This window comes from Eleginops maclovinus, chromosome 16 (genome assembly GCF_036324505.1).
Source record: "Eleginops maclovinus isolate JMC-PN-2008 ecotype Puerto Natales chromosome 16, JC_Emac_rtc_rv5, whole genome shotgun sequence".
NCBI classification, from domain to species: Eukaryota; Metazoa; Chordata; class Actinopteri; order Perciformes; family Eleginopidae; genus Eleginops; species Eleginops maclovinus.
Window position 1 is genome coordinate 6,037,814 of NC_086364.1, and position 21,883 is coordinate 6,059,696.

At 43.8% G+C, this 21,883-nt stretch overlaps 1 protein-coding gene across 1 annotated transcript in view; it reads right to left on the bottom strand.

The window, feature by feature from the left end:
- Window positions 1-21,883, bottom strand: part of LOC134878571 (RNA binding protein fox-1 homolog 3-like) — a 393,703-nt gene that overhangs the window by 247,240 nt on the left and 124,580 nt on the right. Inside the window, exon 4 of the mRNA XM_063904677.1 lies at window positions 2,899-2,958. The gene's annotated coding sequence lies outside the window, so the exon portion shown is untranslated. The remainder of the gene's footprint in view (window positions 1-2,898; window positions 2,959-21,883) is intronic.

Here is a 21,883-nt window from a genome sequence, read left to right on the forward strand (position 1 = left end):
GTGTTGGAAAGCGGCTGGCGAGGCAGCAGGGGGCCGGTGGTACATGGCTCATAGATCACTAATGTGTGGGTGAGAGTTGTCACCAGCAAGCGCCTGGCTGCGAAGCACAACATAGTTTATGGCACACAACCACTAGACGTAAGCATGAATCGTGGCCCAGCAACAACAATGAGGAAAAGCACACTAAAAATAGATGATAAGCTTCTTTTTTTTTGCGCTCGCCCTAGAAACAATTGCTCCTTTAGATTTTTTCATGTGTTTAAACGGTGGTGGTAAGGATAAAGGAAGTATAATGTCTGACTGGGCCTGTAAAAGATCTGGATGAATGCAGCGGAGAGGGTAACCTGAAACTCTCCCCCCGAGAAAGCTGGGAAGACACGATAAATGTTGCACTTTTAAGTGTGTTAAATGCACTAAGATAAGTCTGGGCTTTCTCCCTTTCCAACTGACAACCTCTGTTACACAGTTAATTACAGCCAAGTGCAACACAGCGCTGTGTCAATTATCATGTGCTTTAGCTCTCTCCCACCGGATATTTTTACTGCCTGGGTTTCATTGCAAAAGTTTCTACCTTTCTTTTATTGCTATTCTGCCCAGGTCTCGCGGCTGAATTACATTCGGCAGACAGAGCTGTAAAAACAGAAGGGATTTAAGGATTCAGATTGGTGGAGGGTAACCTAATCTTCCGTAATTGGGGGAATGGTTCTCATTTATATCAGCCTACTTTAGAAAGCAAGCTCATCGGCAGGCTGCTATCATCCTGAGCATTTTACTCTGACGATTCATTTTCATAAAGGCCGGGGAAGGCGAAGCCGGGTCGCCACGGCTGCGAACACACATATTAAACTTAATCGTCATTAATCAAAGCACTACTCTTACGTCGCAGGTCATGAAATCAACATACACAACATAAACGCCGCACGAAGATCCCTCATGTGCCGCGTCCGCCTGTGCTGCTGGAGTGCTGTGAAATAACACATTCTGGGCTGTGCGTCTCAAAATGGAACTAAAATGGTAATCCTCTGCCAGGCGAAGCGTTCTCGCCTCGCCAGATGCTTAGTTCTGAAATTTGCGTAATTGCCATGCTCAGATCAATCCCTTTTACTCTGCCAAATGAATCTGCCAAAGTGTGTTGCGAGCGATTTGTTGGCCCAATATGATTTTTCTCTTACAAAGATTTGTGTTTCCGTGACTCCTGATGAAGGCCGGTGAGAGGTTTTTGGTCTCCGTGACATAACCCAGCCCAGTCGGATGCGTGTCCATCCCCGCTGACCCGTGTGCCCATTAGCCATGGTGTTTTCAGTGAGGGGCACAGGGCCTATCCATCTCAGCCTACACACACACACACACACACACACACACACACACACACACACACACACACACACACACACACACACACACACACACACACACACACACACACACACACACACACACACACACACACACATACACTCTTCATATGGCTCAGACACATGCCGTGGGCGGACTGAATGTGGCCCTTTGATCAAAGGGCAGCGTGTGGGAAAGGACACTGACTTACTGACCTGCATGCACACACGTGCACACACGCGCACACACACACACACACACACACACACACACACACACACACACACACACACACACACACACACACACACACACACACACACACACACACACACACACACACACACACACACACAAACTTACACTCAGTAAATCACTAACTGTAAGGTAATGTATGAAAATGCAGTATATCCATATTTGACTTGTCAGAAAAGCTTGAAATGAAACAAAACCATGTCAAGTTACCATGGCATAAGAACAGCTCAACATCAATGTTATACAAAAACAAACACACACACGCAAACACACACACACACACACACACACACACACACACACACACACACACACACACACACACACACACACACACACACACACACACACACACATGAACACACGTGTGCAAGCACGCGCATACACACACACACATTAAATATATACATAAGTGTATTCAATACTGAGAACGCATCCACATTCAAGTCGGATGCAAATACACACAAGCTGAAACCCACAGTTATTGACACACACACACACACTCACACACACACACACACACACACACACACACACACACACACACACACACACACACACACACACACACACACACACACACACACACACACATGGGCGCAAATGTTGAATGAAAAACGCTCATTAGTGCGGCTGCTACTGTTGTCATTATAACTAAGTGCATAAGATATATGGCAAACACATATGCTCCGTACATCTTGATAATAATCCATCTCCCATCTGCACATGATACAGCGCCATGATGAATGACTGCATGCCATAAAAGTCCCAAATAATAGAAAATGAGAGTACAACAAAAAAAAGGAGAAGGAGAAGCCATCGGGGAGGTGTCTCTTCGTGTGTAAATATAAAAAGTGATGGATGAATCAGAAGTTTAGTCAACAGAGAAAACCTCGGTTCCATCTGCCCGGCTGTCTGATGAGCCACTCTATGCTTGTCAACAACATCCCCTATCATCCCCGCACAACTATCTACTCACAAAACCAAGACCCGCCCCCTACATCCCACCAGCAATTCCACCATCCTCCAGGAGAAACACCTCCGAAAGCAGAACGGGAAGCACGCAGCGGTGGCGGCAGGCAATCTCTTTCCCCCCTTGTCTCCCTTTCCCCCTCCCCTGTTCCTCTCCTCTCTTTATTTCTGAACATTCCTTTTTGTCGTCCACTTCTTTTCCTCCCTTTCCCGCGCAGCAGTTGGCGCGGCGGATGAAAACATAAAGGAAGGCAAGGAAATGAAAGCAGAAAAGAAAGAGACAAACCGACGTGAGGGGAAGGCTGGAGAAAGCCAAATTAGCATGAGAATACTCACAGTGTTGTTGAAGGAGCGCAGGGATGGGAGCGCGGCACCGGTCCCTCCGTCAGATACAACCTGCACGCACAAGATTGAAGAGGAGAAAAAAAAGAAAACTAGGCTGTGAGAGCGGCAAAGAGGGAGGAGGAGGAGGAGGAGGAGGAGGAGGAGGAGGAGGAGGAGGAGAGAAGAGCAGGAAAAGGAGGAGGAGGAGGAGGAGGAGAAGAAGAAGAAGAAGAAGAAGAAGGAGGAGGAGGAGGAGGAGGAGGAGGGAGCAGAGCATCCAATGCACGCACCATCAGGAGCCCAAATAAAGAAATAAAGGATTCCTCGAGGAATGTGTGTGTGTTTGGGTAGTGTTTGTGTGTGTTGTAATGAGTGGAGGGGGGGTTGTCTTTGGGAAATATAAAAACACACACACACACTCGCATGCAGGGTTGCACTTGGGCACGCAATCACATCTGACAGGTCTGATCTGCGGTCCACCTACCTCCTTATCGCTACCTCACTCTCCCACAGCTCTCTCTCTCACACCCCCCCCCTCGCTTCCACTATCTCTCACCCGCTTGCTCTCTCACTCTTTCTCTCCACTGCTCACACTGATGCCAGCGATTCAGCCGCTACAGGGGAGCTATCGCCCCTCATCGCTGCATGTTACCGAAAGAGGGAGGGCACGGTCGGATCTCCCACCCGCCCACGCCACCGGCCCACCCCTCCCCTACAAACCTTCCAATGTACAGAGAAAGAGAGCGCTTCAATTCAACGAAAGCAATCCCAGTGGCATTGAGGCAATTATATCGGCTGCTGGCACTGTGTTCTGTTTTTTTTCTCCCCGTCCTCCCCTCGTCTTTCCCCAGTCCCTCCATCCCTCTCTCCCTGGGCCGGTGGAGGGTCTGTTTTCTCTCCCTTTCAGTTTATCCACGCTCCAGACATATGCCACTATTAATGTAGCTTCTGTCACTTCAGCTGCTTTTGGTCGGATCGGTTCTGCCACCACCTCGAGAGTCTGCCTCCTGCCCTACCTGTCTACAACTCCACCAAACTCCACATTGCACAACCTGCTCCAGGAGCTACTGAGATGCAGTGTTGGGGGTAACAAGCTATAAAGTAACGCATTACTGTAATTAGATTATATTTGTCTGTATTGCAGTTATGTAACATGTTGCTAAGCAATAAATGATCTTGTTACTTACGTTACTTTCCAACTATTTGCATAACGGTAGGACAACAAATGTATCAAACGTTTTGCCTGGGTCTCAAAGCAGAGATAAACAGGCTTGTCGCAGCATACATCTTGCACAAAATATTGTCCGTTTCAACGGTGTTATAGCCATCTTTCCGAAACATATTGAGTGAGATGCAGGTGATGGGAGGGTGGCCGCTATCAGACAGGAAGACTTCCGCGAACTACCTGGACCAGTGATGTAAACGGAGCTAAAGAAAAGATGGCTGATGTTCAGACAAAAAGCAGAAAACCATGGTCTTGTGCACTGCATTGTCCTTATTAGATTAAGGATCTGTGCTTATCTGGGAAAAAATGTGGTTTAACTGTATGTTTGTATTTGTCATTTGCTATATAGTGCATCTCAGGTGATGTTACAGAGTAGTCCAAAAGCAATGTAACTAATAATTACTTTCAGCAGTGATTTATTTATTAAAGGCATTACTTTTTTAAACAGTAACTAGTCATGGGTAAAGCATTTTTTTTTTTTTGTGTAACTACCCCAACACTTCTGAGTTGTAAAATATATTAATATCCCCGGCCGTATCGGGTCTTTCTAGGTTAGCTCGCCAAACAACACTAACGATTCAGGAGAAACTTTAATAACTGTCTTCTGGGTCTGGGTGTTTTGATGCATGCTGCTTCTGTGTTTTCCTCCTACCCCTTTTTGAAAATCCAGCAGCACATATATCACCCAAAAACGAGCTGTAAGTCAAACACCTCGGCCTCTAATCAGGTAGCCCTCCCTCCTTCCCCTCCGCCCCCGCACATTGCATCCCTCCAGCCACTACTGCACTTTATCTCCCCTCAATTAACATCTTCTGAGCGAGCCGCTATTATCTTAACCACACAGAGCAGAGAGGTCCTCCGAGGAGACGCCGTGGAAGACGGCTGAGCTGTGGACAGAGGGCTCCCAGCCCCGCTGCCGCTGCTTCAATTCGCAGGCCTAATTAAAGCCCGAGTCAGACATGACAAACTGCGAGCCGAGGTGCTACAGAAACAAACAGAGACAGCGGCGTTGCCTGTGCGGCTGCGTGTAGCCCGGAGGATTCTCTTTGTGAGGATTATCTGCCAAAAAACAGGCACGTTCACGTCAACGTCATGACAACATCATCTAAATCTCTTTTGACTGTTTGCTCGGTTTGATCGTGTTTATTTTCAACCCCTCTGTACAGGCATCCCCACTGTGTCATGGCACCCGCTATAAATCATCTGCCATATGAAGGAGAGACAGGGGGAGACGATACCACTTCGCTAAAGCTCAAGGATTCACACAAAATATATAATTGATACGGTTGTTTGACGTCACGTTTATATATGGCTAATTTCTGTTGCCCCCCCCGTCCTGTTTCATCAGCGTTGTTGCCCTCACCATTTAAATTTCACCCCATGAAGCCATCAAATCTCCCATTAAACCATCAAAATGCCCTCTTTGTCCTTGCTCCCCTGTGTGACAACAACAGCGAGAGCTGGTGTCTGGTCCTCCTGCACTCTCACCACCGACGTGGCCCCGCAATTTGGCGGACCCTGCCACAGTCTTAGGCTCAAGCCAGACTATTAAGGGTATTCTATTACTGTTGGGTTAACCTGTCACGCTTGGCTGTGGCTCTCTTTATTGCCTGGCTGCTCTGAAAGGGCAGGGTATAAAACTCCATCAGTGGGACAAACGACCGCACATGCCGCCATTCATCAGACGCCTGGGGTTTCCCCCCTTGGACGGTGGACACCACAACCTGCCGAACGCTGAAGGGGTAGCCTTGGCTTCCCTTTTTTTAAAACGCAAGCTCCTGAGGGCCAATCTAAACAGCCGAGTCAAACGGAGTGGTGTCTTTGGGCACATAAGGTTTCCCTCTGTAATCATGACTCTGGGAATAGCCGTTCTATCAGTGCTGAAGGAGATAATGTATTGACTAAGATCAGGTAGTGTGGCAGGCGGTGTGGGGGAGTGATTAAGAAAGCAGACTACTGATCAGTGGATGACAGGGGTCAATCCCCTGTTGGGCAATTAGGGTGGTGGCCTTGGGCGAGGTACTTAGCCCCAACACACCAGCTAGATACTCCACTGTGAGAGTGGATAAAATGTCAAATTCAACTTCACCCTCTGCAAAGGTTCAAAGCAAGGAGATGACAGCGAACGCTTTGGTTATTAAAAAATTCATATCGTAATGAAACAGCCGTGTTCCATCTTCACACATCCCCCTCCAGCAAACACGCCGCTCCTTTTTTCATGGGATCCATCAAGGGAAGGCCACAATTAAGTGACTAATTTGATTAGGAGATAATGTGAGTCCCACTTAATGGAAAGGACAGACTTCACAACATAGGCAGATTAGTTTGGTGGATGCCTGCTTATTAATTAAGACAGCCTTCCGTGTCCATATTAAGTCAAATGCACAGATGCAGTTTTAATGGGTCAGAGTATGTGCAAGTGAGACAAATGGTATGTGCAAAAAGACAGAAGCTCGATGATGAAAACTGAAAATGACCATGAAATGTTTTAATTAAACTTGAAATAGCTAATGTGAAAGGTAGCTGGGTCTGTTGTTAAAACACACCCAAGTAGTTTTCGTCTTAAATTTCACTGTTCGGCTTCTGTGTTAGCACTGTGTGTCATTGCACACCATAGCAACAGTAAGTCATTATACTCGCTCAAATAACTTCTCTTTCTGCCATTCAGTTTTATTTTTCACTTCAACGTAAGCCCTTCAGAAAACCCCCTGCTTCTCTTTTATGATTTCATCTCCATGCTGAGCCACCACCACAACTTGTGCTCCGTCCCTTAGAAGATTCGATATAAACAGACAATGAATAATTTATTGATAAACTAGTTTAATGTTTGAGCAAAAAGCAAATAAACAGGGCCAATGTTCTTGTCTGTGAACTGTGATCAGGGCTGAATTCCTGCCTTGACTGAGAAGCTTTAACATAAAGAAAGACACATTTAGAAAACATGGTTCCTTTGCAAACAACTCTCTACCAAAGTCATCTTCTCTCTAAGTCCAACCGATTTCACTGAAAAAACTGAAAGGTTGACTTTAATTAAATGTAATATGACATAAAACATCTCACTGTGTTAGATTAGTTCAAAGCTATACTATTAAGTTGAACCTAATCATTTTTATTCAAACTTAATATCATTGCTTTCAACTAGCCAAATACAGTAATAGCATAATACATTTAATTCAAGTTAATATTTCAGTTTTTTCAGCGTTTGTTTATGTCCTGCATGTACCAACACGCCAGACGGATCTCCAGTTTGACAAATTCTGAATCACCGTAGTAAAAGGTAAAAACCAGAACCAAAAGCATGATTACTGTGTTTGCGGAAGTCCTTGAGTCTGTGCTCGCAGCCTGGCTAGCATGGTTAGCCGCCGTGGTGCTCTGTCATTCCGGGCACACCGCACACTCCCAAGCGCTCTATTTACGGTGGCCGGATCCCTGCTGCGTGGAGCGGGAAGGGTATAATCTCCCAGCGGTGTTGTTGGAGGTGAATCTGCCGGTGTCGTTTCTGCATACCAATGGCAACCTCACCTCTGTCTCAGGATGTATGAAGAAAGGAAAATAGCTGCACGCCAGTCCTTGATGCATTAAGAAGTTGGATGGGGAAATGGTGGGGTCTGAAAACCCCCAGTGGATAAATATATTCAACACTACGGCGCCAGTGTTAGCACTTTGGCGGCTGCTACCGCACCACCTGCCTCTGTGCAGTCACACTGCGCTGGATTCAATCAAGCAGCCATGTAAAACAGCAAAGTAGTGTTTATGCACACCGCCACCTGCAGACACACTCTGAACGCTGTGATCGCCTTACACAACAACGTGACAGAATTTCATTTGACAAATGGAACATTTATGTGAGGTTAAGGAAGATAGGTTAAACTGCTCTTAAACCCATTGTCTTTGGATTACACGGAAAGGGAACAACTCCCCAAGAGAGAACAAACGGCATTGAAAATATGTTAAAGAAAGATTTCATGCCACATTGCCATGTATGTTATGATAAAGCCCCAGAGTGAGGAAACGAAATGGAGCCACACGAGGGTGTAGCGTCTGCAGAGCGAGGTGTCAGGTGACTTCCCTCCTGGCTATATGTGTGTCTCATTGGTATGTGCGACGCGATGAGGCCTTGGCTCTCCGCTGATTATGATGTCTGCTGAGAGCCGGGGCCAGCCCAGGGTGAGAGCCAAACCGACAAGGCTGAGATGGAGGGAAGATTCAGAGAGCCTCTGTTCTCTCACCGGGGGATCCCCCACATCATTTAGTGCCTCATGCAGATCACTGCTAGTGGCAACACAGCCCTCTGGGCCCGGGGAATTAATGTACCAAGCAATGGCAGAAGTGATTTATTAAAATAACACACCCTGATGAGAGAGAGGATCCAGGGTTGCTCTCTTTCAGCTCATCCCCATATGCCGCTCAGGCAGGAAATGGAATGGTATAGGTGCCGTGGCGGGAGAAGCCACAAAGGAGAGAATGAGAGAAAGTGGACAGCCACTACACAAATTGTGCAACAGTCCTTGCTGTCATTGCTTATTTATTTACCCTCTTTCCATTTGAGTCAGGCCTTGTATTAAATTGATCCCTCCTGCCGCGTTTTGCCTTGTTGAACAAGCGCAAAGCCCCGTTAAGTGTCTGTGAAAGGCTGGTGATTGTGTTTGTGGTGCCCCGGGTGCGCCGCGGCCGTCCGCTCCCCTCTATCTCCCCCGGACAGACGGGATTAGAAGCAGGGAGAGGCGCTGAATGACCCTCTGGAGGGGACAAGAGACAGGCTGGCAGTGAGCAGTTTGATTCGGGGGCTCACACACACAAACACACAGGCAAATACCAAGGCCATGCACACACACACACACACACACACACACACACACACACACACACACACACACACACACACACACACACACACACACACACACACACACACACACACACACACACACACACACACACACACACACATGTTTAAGGTTGAGCCTAGCCTGCCCCCACTCAGATGCACAGCCTTCCAGAGGCTTGGGCTAAATATGCACTTCCTCCATGAGCTACTGTACAAGCAAACAGCTACTGTATGCAGACTCTGATGAACATCTGCTGCTTTGCTAAACATCTGGTGCTCAATCGTTTACATCTAAGCTCTGATACTTTATATGTTTTTATTGTTTTTCATTAAGCCAATGGAAAAATCGTGTGAAATTGTGCCGCCCTGCATAGTACTGCTGAGTGGTTCAGAGAGTGCTTCGAGGAACTTATGTATTTCCCTACTAGAGACGCTGATGGGTATGCACAGTCAGACCTGTATTTGAACACAGGAGGTCTCACATTTACATACATTTACATCTTAGACATTTAGCTGACACGCTTATCCAGAGTGGCTTACTATACACTATACTAACACAAGTGCACTAATTCCAAATGACTGAATTGCTCTCCAAGCAGCCTGACAATAAGGAGTGCAAAGGTTAAAATACGAGGGGCTAGATTATAGAAGAAAAAGAGGTGGAGTGGCAAACTGAACGAGAGCTTTTTGCTGGGAGACACTGGGTGATATCAGGCTCAAATGTAGCATGAATGTTGTGGGAATGTGGGAATTGAAGTGTTGCTCCTTCAGGAAAAAAAAGATGCCTGGAAAATAAGTGTACTCTACCGCTCAGATCCCTGAGAAGCTGCAGCACATCTCCCAGCCTGCTCCATCTGATTCACCGAGCCCCGGGGGGGTGTTACTGTACGCCCCCCCCCCCCCCCCCCCCCGTCAAAGCAACAGAGCAACACACATTTACATAAAGCAGCACACTTTGATTCCATTCAGATCGGATGATTACGATGCTGGGCACCTTTCCTCAGTGGGGCAGATAAGTGGAGAGGTTCCCTTCGGAATTTATATCTCATACACCTCATCAAACACGGGGTCTTTCTAGGCATGTGTTACATTTGAATGGAGTTAGATTTTTTTTTTAGGGGGGAAATTCATCAAACCTCTGAGGCCCTTGTCTCTCTTAGCAAATAACTCTTGGTTACCCTATTCAAACTGAATGTGGCAGGGCTCAAATCAAATCAAGTCAAATGAAATTGTGCAGGGATGAAAAAATGGGGAGTGGGATAGGAGGGAGAAAGGGTGAGAAAACAGTCACATTTTCTCAGGAAAGTTCAAACTCTTTCTTTAATAGCTCAGACGAGCAATTGGGTAAATAATGCAGTTGCTTTTGCACAAAGGTTGCTTTGAAGCAGCAACAGTTTTTATTAAAGACTAAGTCAAGTGGAAAGGAAGGTAAGGAGGTGGAATACAAATACAGATATGCAGACTTTTATACATGTAGAACTCAATATTGTGACCTTTTTATTATGAATAACCGGTCTCTGAGTGTGTGATATAAGACATATTTCTGAGAGATGCAAGTCCTTATCTTCAATATAGGAAGACTCACAAAAAGAACCTAAACCAATGATATAGAAACTCAAAGCACCAATGGAAAAAAAGATGCCTCACAATGGCACCCCATTGAATTACAAAAGTGCATTCTGTCTGATGAACGGTTTCAGGTGGTAAAAAGCAACGGAACACAGACAAAAGGCAGACGAAGGAGGCAGACGAACAGGTACAGAGCGAAAGGCAAACCTCTATTCGTACCGGGTTGCCTCTGACTTCAACTTGAACTTTGGCGTCAAAGACGAAATACAATAATAAACGGGTTACCATAGCAATAACCACACATAAATAAGTAGTATGAGAACTGGGGGAGCATCTCGAAGGGGGTGAAGGAGAAGGATGGGGGGGGGGCTTCCAGCTTTCATCTGTCAGCCGCAATCCTCATCCATCATCAAAGCTCTTCTCCACTTTCAGTGCCAAGACTGAAAGACACCAGTGGATCATTAGTCTCCAGTGAAGAAGACAGTCATTTATCCATGTGCTTTTCTTTATTCCACAAAAAGTGAAAAAAGGTTTTGTGTGAAAAAAGAGAGAGTAATCTTTTTCTCAGCAAGTCAACTTCTCCGGGGACACGCCTAGCTCCCTTTGGGCAACCTGTGCAGGTTTCAAGCCCGGGGTCTACTCTCTGTCAAGCAGTGGCCCTTTGCACACATCAATACGCTGAACTTTTTCCTGCCAAGTACCTGAGTTTTCCTGCATGAACCGCTCCTCCTTTAGCTATTCTGTTTAAAGATACCGCGAGAAGGAGCTTGATTACCTCCTGGGACCACACAGCTCCTCTTCAAGTTTGCCAAGTGAGAAAGTCTTCAGAAGTTTGTTGACAGATCTCCGCTGTGGCGGGAGGGGAGCGATGGACAGGGTAACCTTGGCTCTCCAAAGGACAAACGGAGAGTTTTGACGAGATCAAGCAGGAGGGATTTTGTTTACGGAGGAGATGGACAGGAACAGGATGTTACGGAGAACACAGGTGTGCATGGAGAATATATATAGAGTAGCATAGTCAGAGCAGTCTATCCTTCGAATGCATCAAGATCAAATAGCATTCCCAGAATCCCTTTCGTATTAAGGGAAAGAGATTTTAAGGGGTAGGGAAAATACATTTCCTTATGTGTAAAACCTCAGACTAAATTAAAATGTATACACTTATCGTTTCTCAACATTTCATTCCCCCTGCTGCATTCAGGCATAGCGTGTTCACGTAAAGTCGAACAAGAATGCTTGATAAAACATGAATGCTTTTTAGAATCTGTGCATATTGTTTATTTGAATTCCTCTGGTAATATGTGTCTAAAGCCAAAGGGAAAATATGTTTCTGGTAACTTCTGACAGGTAAAAAAAACTCTATCTAACAATCAGGCCTTCAGTATTTAGGATGCAGTGTACTGGAAGAATATGCTTTTCAAAGGATAAAAACAAATTATGGATATAAGAGCTGTGAACAAGTAAATAAATAATGTGATTCAAGTAATTCAGTGATTGGTCAAGCATATGGTCAAATAACATTGAGTTTATTAGCTTCAGATTTTTATAATCTATACAGACCATTACCATAAGCCCTGTCAAAAGTGTAATCACTATACAAATATATGGCATTTTGGTATTTCATTTAATTTGGCGTTTTATTTTTTAAATAATTTTGGCTGCAATGTATTAGGATAAAAATATATATATATATATATATATATATATATATATATATAGTTATGTATACTTTAAATAACTTTTTTTTTATGTGTACACACTTTTATGTATGGAAGCACTTAGAGGCAAATGAGAAAATAACCTTTATTTTAAATTGTTCAACTGTTTTCAATTTTCTTTCCTCTTTGTAACAGTTTGGGGTAAAACGTTTCGCTTGGAGGATGTTGTTGATGTTACCGTTACTTAAAAAAAAAAAAAAAAGGTTTCTATAAATGGCACAATAATGTGAAATAATGTGCTAAAACACAATAAATGTGTGGGTTGTGTGTGGAGAAATTAAAACTATACTAAAATGTAACATGAATGCTTGTATTTAGAACATGGGGCATTGTTGCCCTTAAGCCTCTTGTGGCGAAAACAAGATTTAAAAAAAAAAAAAAAAGTGACTATACCGCATGTTTTTTAGTCACAATCACATGGTTTAGAAAATGTATCATCAAATTTGGTTTCTCAATTTCCTCTAATCCGTAGGTATATGAAAAAAAACATTTCAAGTGCATAAAGTAGCTTTCATACAGGTTTACAATTCAGCCACCAAGCAATTCAGCATTAGGAGTGCAGCATATTTGGACAAGTTGATGAATACACCATACATGTAGTCAAGCCTGTATAATGGATCCATGTGTCAGGGTATGACTTCGAAGTGTTTCCTCAGGGGAACTATGTGTCTCCTGGCCTTTATGAAAGCTGCTTGGTTGTATATGTGTGTGTGTAACTTTGTAGCTGCTGGGCTCCACATGTACACAGGACCATCGATCACATGGGGCGACCATTATACACAGACGGGGGTGGAGGTAGATAATGCTCCCACTGCTGCCACCGCCGGGGCCTCGACCGCTTGCGGGTCAAGCGTTTGGCTGGCCAGCAGTAATCAAGCTAACAGCGGGCTGCCTGTCTGCGTGACAGATAACGTCATTGACACTCATCTGTACACAGGAGCGCAAACGCACCACCCACCCACCCGCACGCAAACACACACACACACACACACACACACACACACACACACACACACACACACACACACACACACACACACACACACACACACACACACACACACACACACACACACACACACACACACACACACACAGCAAAAAAGCTCATGCATTAAGCAGCAAAGTTTATGGTAATGAGAATACTACCTGCTGTTTTTCATAAGAGAAACCCAAACTAACAATAAGTGCATTCTCCTAACAAGAACTGTGTAGGTTCCCAAAGTCTAATATAGTTCTACTTTGGTTTTTATCATGATTAGTTGCTCCCAATGACAGTATTTTGGGCTGTTGTAACGCATTTGCACCAGTTGGCCACCGTATAATAGTAAGGAGGCATTAGGGTATCAGATAGCAGGATAAACTCGTTGTTGGTTTTGCTCTCTTCAGGGGATTTGTTTATACAATAAAGAAAAAAGATAAAAGTGCAATCCTTTCAAGCTGTTGTGTGAGATATTTCTGCAATAATACAGTAACCTCATTAACTTCAAACAAGGAAATGAGGCAGAAACGGAGCAGAGTTTTCCTCCCCTAATTGTGAAACTAGCTGAAGAGTGAAGATTCAAAATGGGCGAGTTAAATATAAAACTGTCTCTTAAACAGAGGAGAGCTTTTAGAGATTCAGAGCTCGGCTCACCGGGGATGACTCCACCTGTTCAACACCTCCGCCTTCACCACTCAAAAAGACATTATAGACCAAAAAGTGTAAGAAAAACTTACAAAATCAGTTGTATCCAGCTGTCATTTGTTGTTGCAGAACTGACCGAAGAAAAAACATCGAAAGCCCAATTACACAAAATAATGCAAACAGCAGGTAAAGACAACTGCATGCTAGTTTAATGTAAGCAAGGCTGTCTTTGTTATATTTGCTAAATTAGTCAGAGCCGTCACATCACCGTCTAGCGAACGTCAAAACATCTGCTGTTTCAGCTTCCGAATGGCAGGTGGAAGAGGACGCGGGTGAGATGCAGACGGGTAAGGATACAGAAAGAGAAGGAGACAGAAATAGAGGACAGCAGATAAAGAGAGGGGAGAGGATGTGGTGAGGAAGCGGAGCGTAGTAGAGCTGGCCGCTGGGACTGTGAGGAATGAGCTGGCTGTGCTATAGGAGGCCTTAATGAGCATTCTCTCTAAACCCTGGAGAGCCTCTCTGCAGCTCTCACCCAATCTCTGTCTTTTCTCCCAGCCAGCAAGGTACAGACACACAAAGCTGGCTGCACCGCGCCATATGCACAGATTCATGCAGAACATAAAGATGCAGACGGAATTTATCACCTCCGTAGGACATCCTAAACCCTCGCTCGTAACCAAATCACAAGGCTACATGACAGTCCTCTCGGCTGCTGCAGACAACACTTAATATCTTGTTCTATTTCCATTCCGTTGTGTTAAATTGGTACAGTGAAGTCAGTGTGGATCCTAATAAACCAATAAACACCTCTGCACCAAAGGGATGAGTGTAGCAGCCGTGTTCAGATAATGGCCACTTTATGCATTAGCAAAACACCTGTAGTAATAATGGCGTCCTATGCTGTAGGTCCGTTCCATTTTCCTCTCTCCGCAGACTAATGTGCCCTTGATTTCCTCTCACTTATCACTCCTCCCAGCTGTAGTTATGGATGGAGGGGCACAACAGAGTTACCCTTGTAAGCGTCTGTGTGTGGAAGCCTCTGGATTTTATCCCCACCCCCTAAACACAGGCCCGTTATTTTTCCCCAGGAAATGGCTGAATGACAAGTTATCCGGCGAATCCTGAATTACGGCTTGGCGCGGGGGCGAGCCTGAAAAATGGAAAAATGATGAACAACAGGACAAAAAAAAAAAAAAATCTGGGGGGAAGAAGTTGCTGAGGCGACGGGGACGGCTGTAAATCTGACTCCGGGACAGGGCAGGAGATGAGGCAGGAACAGGAGCGAGCGACTGTGTCTATTGTGTTTGTTTTCTGTTTTTATTGAGTGCATAGGTATCTGCAGCAGATGAAGAGAAAGCCATCTTTATTTAACAAAGCGATTAGACCTCTCTGTTGCCTCTCAATTCCAGCCCAGAGTGGCTATGAAGCAGCGGCCCCTGAGCTGGACGGACCTTGGAAAGCATCCAGGGCCTCGGAACGACTCACTCTCATTAACTATTAACCAGCAACCCGGGCCTTAAATCATCTCGCTGATCCCCAGCCTGCTGACCCTGCTGTGGATGGTGGAGGCAGCAGCAGCAGCGCGGTGTTTCATCAGAGCGAGCCCACCGGACACCCTGCTGATTTAATAGGCTACAATTACAGTGTTTCTGACACAATATACGGCAAATATTTATAGATCTCCCTCCCACCAAGCCCGCAGCAAGCAGCACCGATACATTTTCTCCTCCACCAACCTGCTCGACAAACACGTGTTCATATGACTACATTACGTGTTGTGAATTCAGCTTGTATTGACCTAGAGGCCAATACATATGGTAAATGCTGCATTGCCCGCGGCTACTCCACCACATGTGCAGCACATACAGTATGTCCTTTTTATACAGTAGGCAGCTCCTATACTCATGATGCAGCTGTTTGCTATTTATTTGAAACACTGCCTGACTATAGTGTGTCCACATAGACGTTTTTCAGCAATTCTGTTTTACGTAGCGTGCAGCCGCTTCGAGAAATCGCGCACACTGCTTTTTCTTTTAAAGATATTTTGGGCCAGAGAGTACGGAGGCCGACAGATGCAAATGCTTTACAATGACACAAAATGTTACGCTCCGAGCGCTTGGTTTTATTTGGAATTTCAGAACATTGGCATTGTAGAAACAACAGGAGAAGCTTTTTTTTACTTTACGACGGAAGCTATCAAAACAACAAAAAGAACAAATCATTTGTTTGAGCAGATTGGCCAGTAAACGTTGCTAGCGGTGAGTGTTTCGCTGAATGCGGATCTAATACTACTGATCGTTTTAGAGCTGTTTTTAGAGACTAAGCGGTGATTCATGTTGAAAAACAATATCGAAAAAATAGATAGTAGCACAAACAGATGACAAAATCCATGGTGGCCATAGTTTGACATACAACAGGTGGGATACGTTATTGGGATATCTTGGGATACCTTAAATTAACAATTATCTCCCTGCGCTACTTGCCCACAGGCTCTGAAGGTAGCTACTTGCTAGCTGTTTTAAGTAAGCGTTGTAATGAGGAACAACCCGCCACCATATGCCTGGCCTGCTTTTTATGTATATCCGATCTGATTAAGTCAGGTCTGCTGGCCCCAGAGTGCAGCAGTTAGTTGATGGTGACTGGAATGGGCTACTAGGACGCCACACAGCCCAATCAAGCACGGCGTAAAAAAATTAGACAACAGTCCCCCGAGAACTGTGCCTTGTTTTTATCCCTTCGTTAGAGAAGGCATGCTAATGTGCATCGTACTATAAATGGATCACAACTGAGAGTGCATAGAGTTCTGGGTCGTAATCAATCATACCGTTGATGTCTATTGATTCTGTCCGGACTCATTATGACATCCAAGAGTCGCCTGGCCTCCAATCTGTCCTTACGTTGATGTTGTTGGGGACCCGGAGATGTTTGATGCCCAGATAAACATGCAGTGGGAGGTTTTTTAGTGTGCCTGAAATCAAACTTCTATATATTCAGCCAATTAATGCAAATGGATGTAGAGAATGTGTTAGTGTATTCATTACCACATGTATTAATATTTGTCAAAGTTATAAAGCTGATAGACCGTGGATCATCCATTGCAATGACATTTGCTTGTTTAGAGGTTCTCAGCTAAAATCATACATTATAACTAATCCTTACTATTCCAGTTTATTTTTTACATTTGTGTATAACAATACCTTCTTGCATCTCCCTTTAACCATCACCGACCCCTGATATACACACCCATACACACACGCACACAGTCCTCTCAAACTAATCTTGTCGTGTCACTAGCTTTTCCTTGAAGGTCATCTCATTGAAATGAAAGTCTCCTGGGGTGAGACGACAGACTGGAGTTTGGCTTATCGACAACACTTCTTGGAGAGGGGAAAGGATGCAGAAAGAAGAACTTGTCAGCGTCATAATCACACTTTCATTTTGACTTCATTATTTGGTCTGACATCATGTTCATAATTTATGTTCTCTGTTTAGAATGGGTTGCTATTTTGCCCAAAGCAATCAGCGACAGACAGATTTTTTATATTCTGTCTCAACACAGAAGCTGTTGTCGCATTTGCGAGGAGCAATTAACTCTCGATAGAAATAATTTGCCACTTTGAATGTTGTTGGTTTAATGAAAAGAGTAGAATAAGTAGGTGAAGTTGCACAACTATAGGTCATGTTTCCCGCCATTTTCTTTTGGAATGGAGTGCAGTGACTGTTATGCTGTACCTATATAGAGGTGTGTATGTATGTATATATATACCTATATGTATATATTTTTTAATATTTATTTATTTGATTATTCCTCGGGATTGTGGGAAACAGTATTTCCATCTCTCTGTTTGTACACGCAAACTGAAAGATTGATAATAAAGTTGACTTTTGACTTTGGCGGGATGACAGAGACAAAGCCATCGTCGCTGATGTGCTTTACCTACTGTGACAAGTCAAAATGCATGTTGTAAAAAACTCCCATGAGCACAACATGAAACCTATTCTAGTTGCGTAAAGGGCCCATTATGCTTTTGTTGGTTTTCCCTTTCCAGTAGTGTGTGTAGTGTTTTTTTGGGTGTGCATGTAAATGGTCTGCAAAGGATTGAAGCCCAATGCCTTTCTAAGAGTTTCTCTCTTACACCCCACCCCCCTGCCTACAACACTCACGCTTCTACTGACAAGTGCTCCAGCACGTGATGGTATGTGATTTGCTAAGTGTCGGGAGATTTCCAACACATCTATTAGCAGTTGACCAATCACAACAGAGTGAACCAATCAGAGCAGACTGGGCTCTGGTTTCAGACAGAGGGCTGCAACACAGGCAGTATGAGAAAAATAAAGAGCTTTTTGAAAATTAAAGCCTGTAAAAAAGTCACTGTTGAGACACAAAGTACAAATATGAACATTAAACTGAGCATAATATACTGCCCGGCCAAAAAAAGGTCACCACCTGGATTGAACTAAGCAAATAGGTTAGAGCCTCCCATTGGATAATTACTGCATGGGTGTTTATTTTTCAGCTGGCAACAACTTATGTAACTCTAACTGATGCAGTGAGTAGCTTCTCATTTGTTAAACAGTCATGTCGAAAGACATAACCTGTGGTCGCGGAGAAGATGTTAATCTGTTTCAGAAGGGTCAAATTATTGGAATGCATCAAGAAGAGAACACATGTAAGGAGATTGCTGAAACTACTAAAGTGGGGTTGAGAACTGTCCAACGCATTAATAAAAACTGGAAGGACAGTGAGGAAACATCATCTTTAAGGAAGGAATGTGGCCGGAAAAAAATCTTGAATGATCACGATCGGCGAACACTTAAACGTTTGGTGAAATCAAATCGTAGAAAAACAACAGTAGAACTCACAGCTATGTTTAATAATGAAAGTAAGAGCATTTCCTCATGCACAATGCAAAGGGAACTCAAGGGACTGGGACTAAACAGCTGGGTAGCCGTAAGAAAACCACTTGTCTAGGCTAATCGGAAAAAACGGCTTCAGTTTGCTAGGGAGCATAAAGATTGGACTCCAATGGAAGAAGGTCATGTGGTCTGATTAGTCCAGATTTGCCCTGTTCCAGACTGATGGGCGCATCAGGGTAGAAGACAGGTGGCTGAAGTGATGCACCCATTGCGCCTAGTGCTTACTGTATGCGGGAGCAGTGGTCTGATCCGGCGTTGCTGCAGTTGGTCTGGTCTAGGTTCTGCAACGTTATGTGCCCAAAGGATGAAGTCAGCTGACTACCTGAATACACTGAATGACCAGTTTATTCCATCAATGGATTTTTTTCCCTGATGGCACGGGCATGTTCCAAGATGACAATGCCAGGATCCATCGGGCTCAAATCGGGCCACCACAGAATCCAGACCTCAACCCAATTGAGAATATTTGGGATGTGCTGGAGAAGACTTTGCGCAGTGGTCCAAATCTCCCGTCGACAATACAAGATCTTGGCGAAATATAAATGAAACTCAGGACATAAATACATGTTGAGACATTGCAGAAGCTTGTGGAAACGATGCCACAGCGAATGCGTTCCATAATCAAAGCTAAAGGCGGTCCAACAAATATTAGAGTGTGTGACCTTTTTTTTGGCCAGGCAGTGTATGTCCTCTTTAAAAATGGAACACATGGCATGTAGATGATAGTTGAGAAGTTTGTAAAAGACAAAATAAAAAAACTCATTAGTTGAGCAAAAGTCTAAATAAAAATGTAGAAAGAGGAAGATATAATGAAGCTGTTTTTATGTATTTAGCACTTGAGTCAAATGCTCTCAGCAAAAGTGGTGGTAATAAGACTCTGGCGATTAAAGTTTAGCTCAATAAATGGTTTTATTCCTTCCAATATAACTTTTCTGTCTGAGATTTCTTTTTTTGCCAGTGGATTATTTTGCAGGCAGAAAAAAAGAATCCATCAGATTGATTTGAAGGAAGTACAGCAAAAGGGGGCATATAAAAAAAAGTGCTACAGAAGAACACCAGACCCAGTATGGTAGGAGTATTGTAAATTATGACAAAAGAAACGACAGTGACCTCTACTATATTCGTTAGCTGGGTTTAGCTCTGTCAGACACTGACACTGTAGAAAAAGCTTGGTAAGAGTTAATGATTCAGAGCAAATCCTGGTGGGAGGAACCAGCCGGGTAAAGCCGTCCTGTAGGAGTCGGCCTGCAGGCATGTAGGAGGCCTTTGTGCCAAACACAAGGCCGGATCCAGCACACCACCGCACAGTGACAGGAAGATACCGGGCCTGTCCTCCTACTCTGTACTTCCTGAGATGAGTGTGTGGCGGTGTGTGTGTGCTAACGCCTTCTAGGAGGTGGTGTAAATATATGTATGCTCCATACGTCTACTGTAAACACAGCGCCCCTGTGCAAACACACTATGTGTATATGTTGTATAATATGACTTTGAGCTCTGTTTGCTCGCTCTTCGGGTTTGTTTGGTAGGCAGTGTAGATGTTTTGGGAGCAGAGCGGTGTGGAGGCGACCACGGCGTCCTCCAGGGCTCAGGGCTGGCCTTTGGACCAGGCGTGCAGTGTAGGCCTGCTGACAGGCACTTCACAGCCCCCCCCCCCCCCCCCCCCCCCACACACACACACACACACACACACACCCCCACCACCACACACACAGATATAGCAGAAGTGAGCTCAACTTGCCCCCTGATTTTAGCACTGTGGGTGGCAGAAGACAGGAATCTGAAAGGAATGGAAAATGGCCTGTCTTGTAGCTTTCCACCAGTTTTTGGGGATTTATTTCACAAACCCTTGAGTGACTCTGGATATGAAACCTTCACATTTAAGACTTATATTTGAAGAATTCCAATCTCTCTGAACTCTGAAGGTTACAGTACAATACCAATAACCAATTGTCTTATATTCTACTATGAAATGTACCGTATATACATTGTAATTTCTACAACGAAATAAAACCTAATCTTTTTTCTCTATTCATTCAACTTAAATGACTTTTCAGATTTTTCATTAAAAAACAAATGTGATAAACCTTTAACATAACGCAATCTTTCAATGACTCAATAAGGTTACTACAAACAATCATAAAATATTACAAAAAAGGTTCAACAATAATCTGGTTATCAAAACTCTGGTTAGTAAAATATATTTGATGCAAACATATTAATAACCTAATAATATATTACATATGGAGGCAAGTTTAGTTATGACTTGTACTTTTTATAATTCAGGTTAATTTCCTTAGGATAATACTTCTGTATTTCTACGAGTACCTTTGTTTTTGGCAATTTCTGTGTACTCTGTTACAAGTAAAAGTCCTGCATTCAAAATCTTACTGAATGAAATAAAGTATTGCTTCTTTAACTTGAGTAAGACAGCTGAGCACTTCTTCCAGCACTGTAGTTATATAAGTTTTGATAGAACCAAAAAAGCATATTTTCTGCAAAGGCTAATTTTGAGGCTTTTCATATATGTAAAACAAAGAGTTAATATGTATGTAGTTAGTCTGTGTCCTGCAACTATAATTAATCAGAAGTATTTTTGAAAGAGGCGGAAATGAAAGGATAACATTTATACAGTCTCCATACTTTGTTGTCTGGCAAGCACTAGAAGCCCTGTTAATCTCTGTGATCTATCCATTGACTGCTTTGCTGGCTGGCTGTAATAAGTTTGGTTCGTATTAAATCTACGCGACGATAGAAATTGCAAAAATTTTAGTGCCTGAGGTATTTTTGATTAGAAGATGCATTTTCAGAGAGAAAGGCTCAGATCCAAAAAAATGACTCATGAATCACATAATGTTGGTATTTACATGTAAGGTCAGATGGTTTTTCCTGGCAGCGGAAACTGCTCTGTTTCCGAGGGATCAACTTGGCTTTGAGGCCTGATCAGGCTGCCACAGAATGTGCAAAAAAACTAATATCAGATTTGAATGCAATCACTCTGTTTTCACAGTATTTTGTTCCCATATGTTTCATTCATAAATAGAACCATTTAATGCTTGTGTTTTCATAACCTTGTACCATTGCATTTTGGTTTGTAGTCATTTTTTTTAATT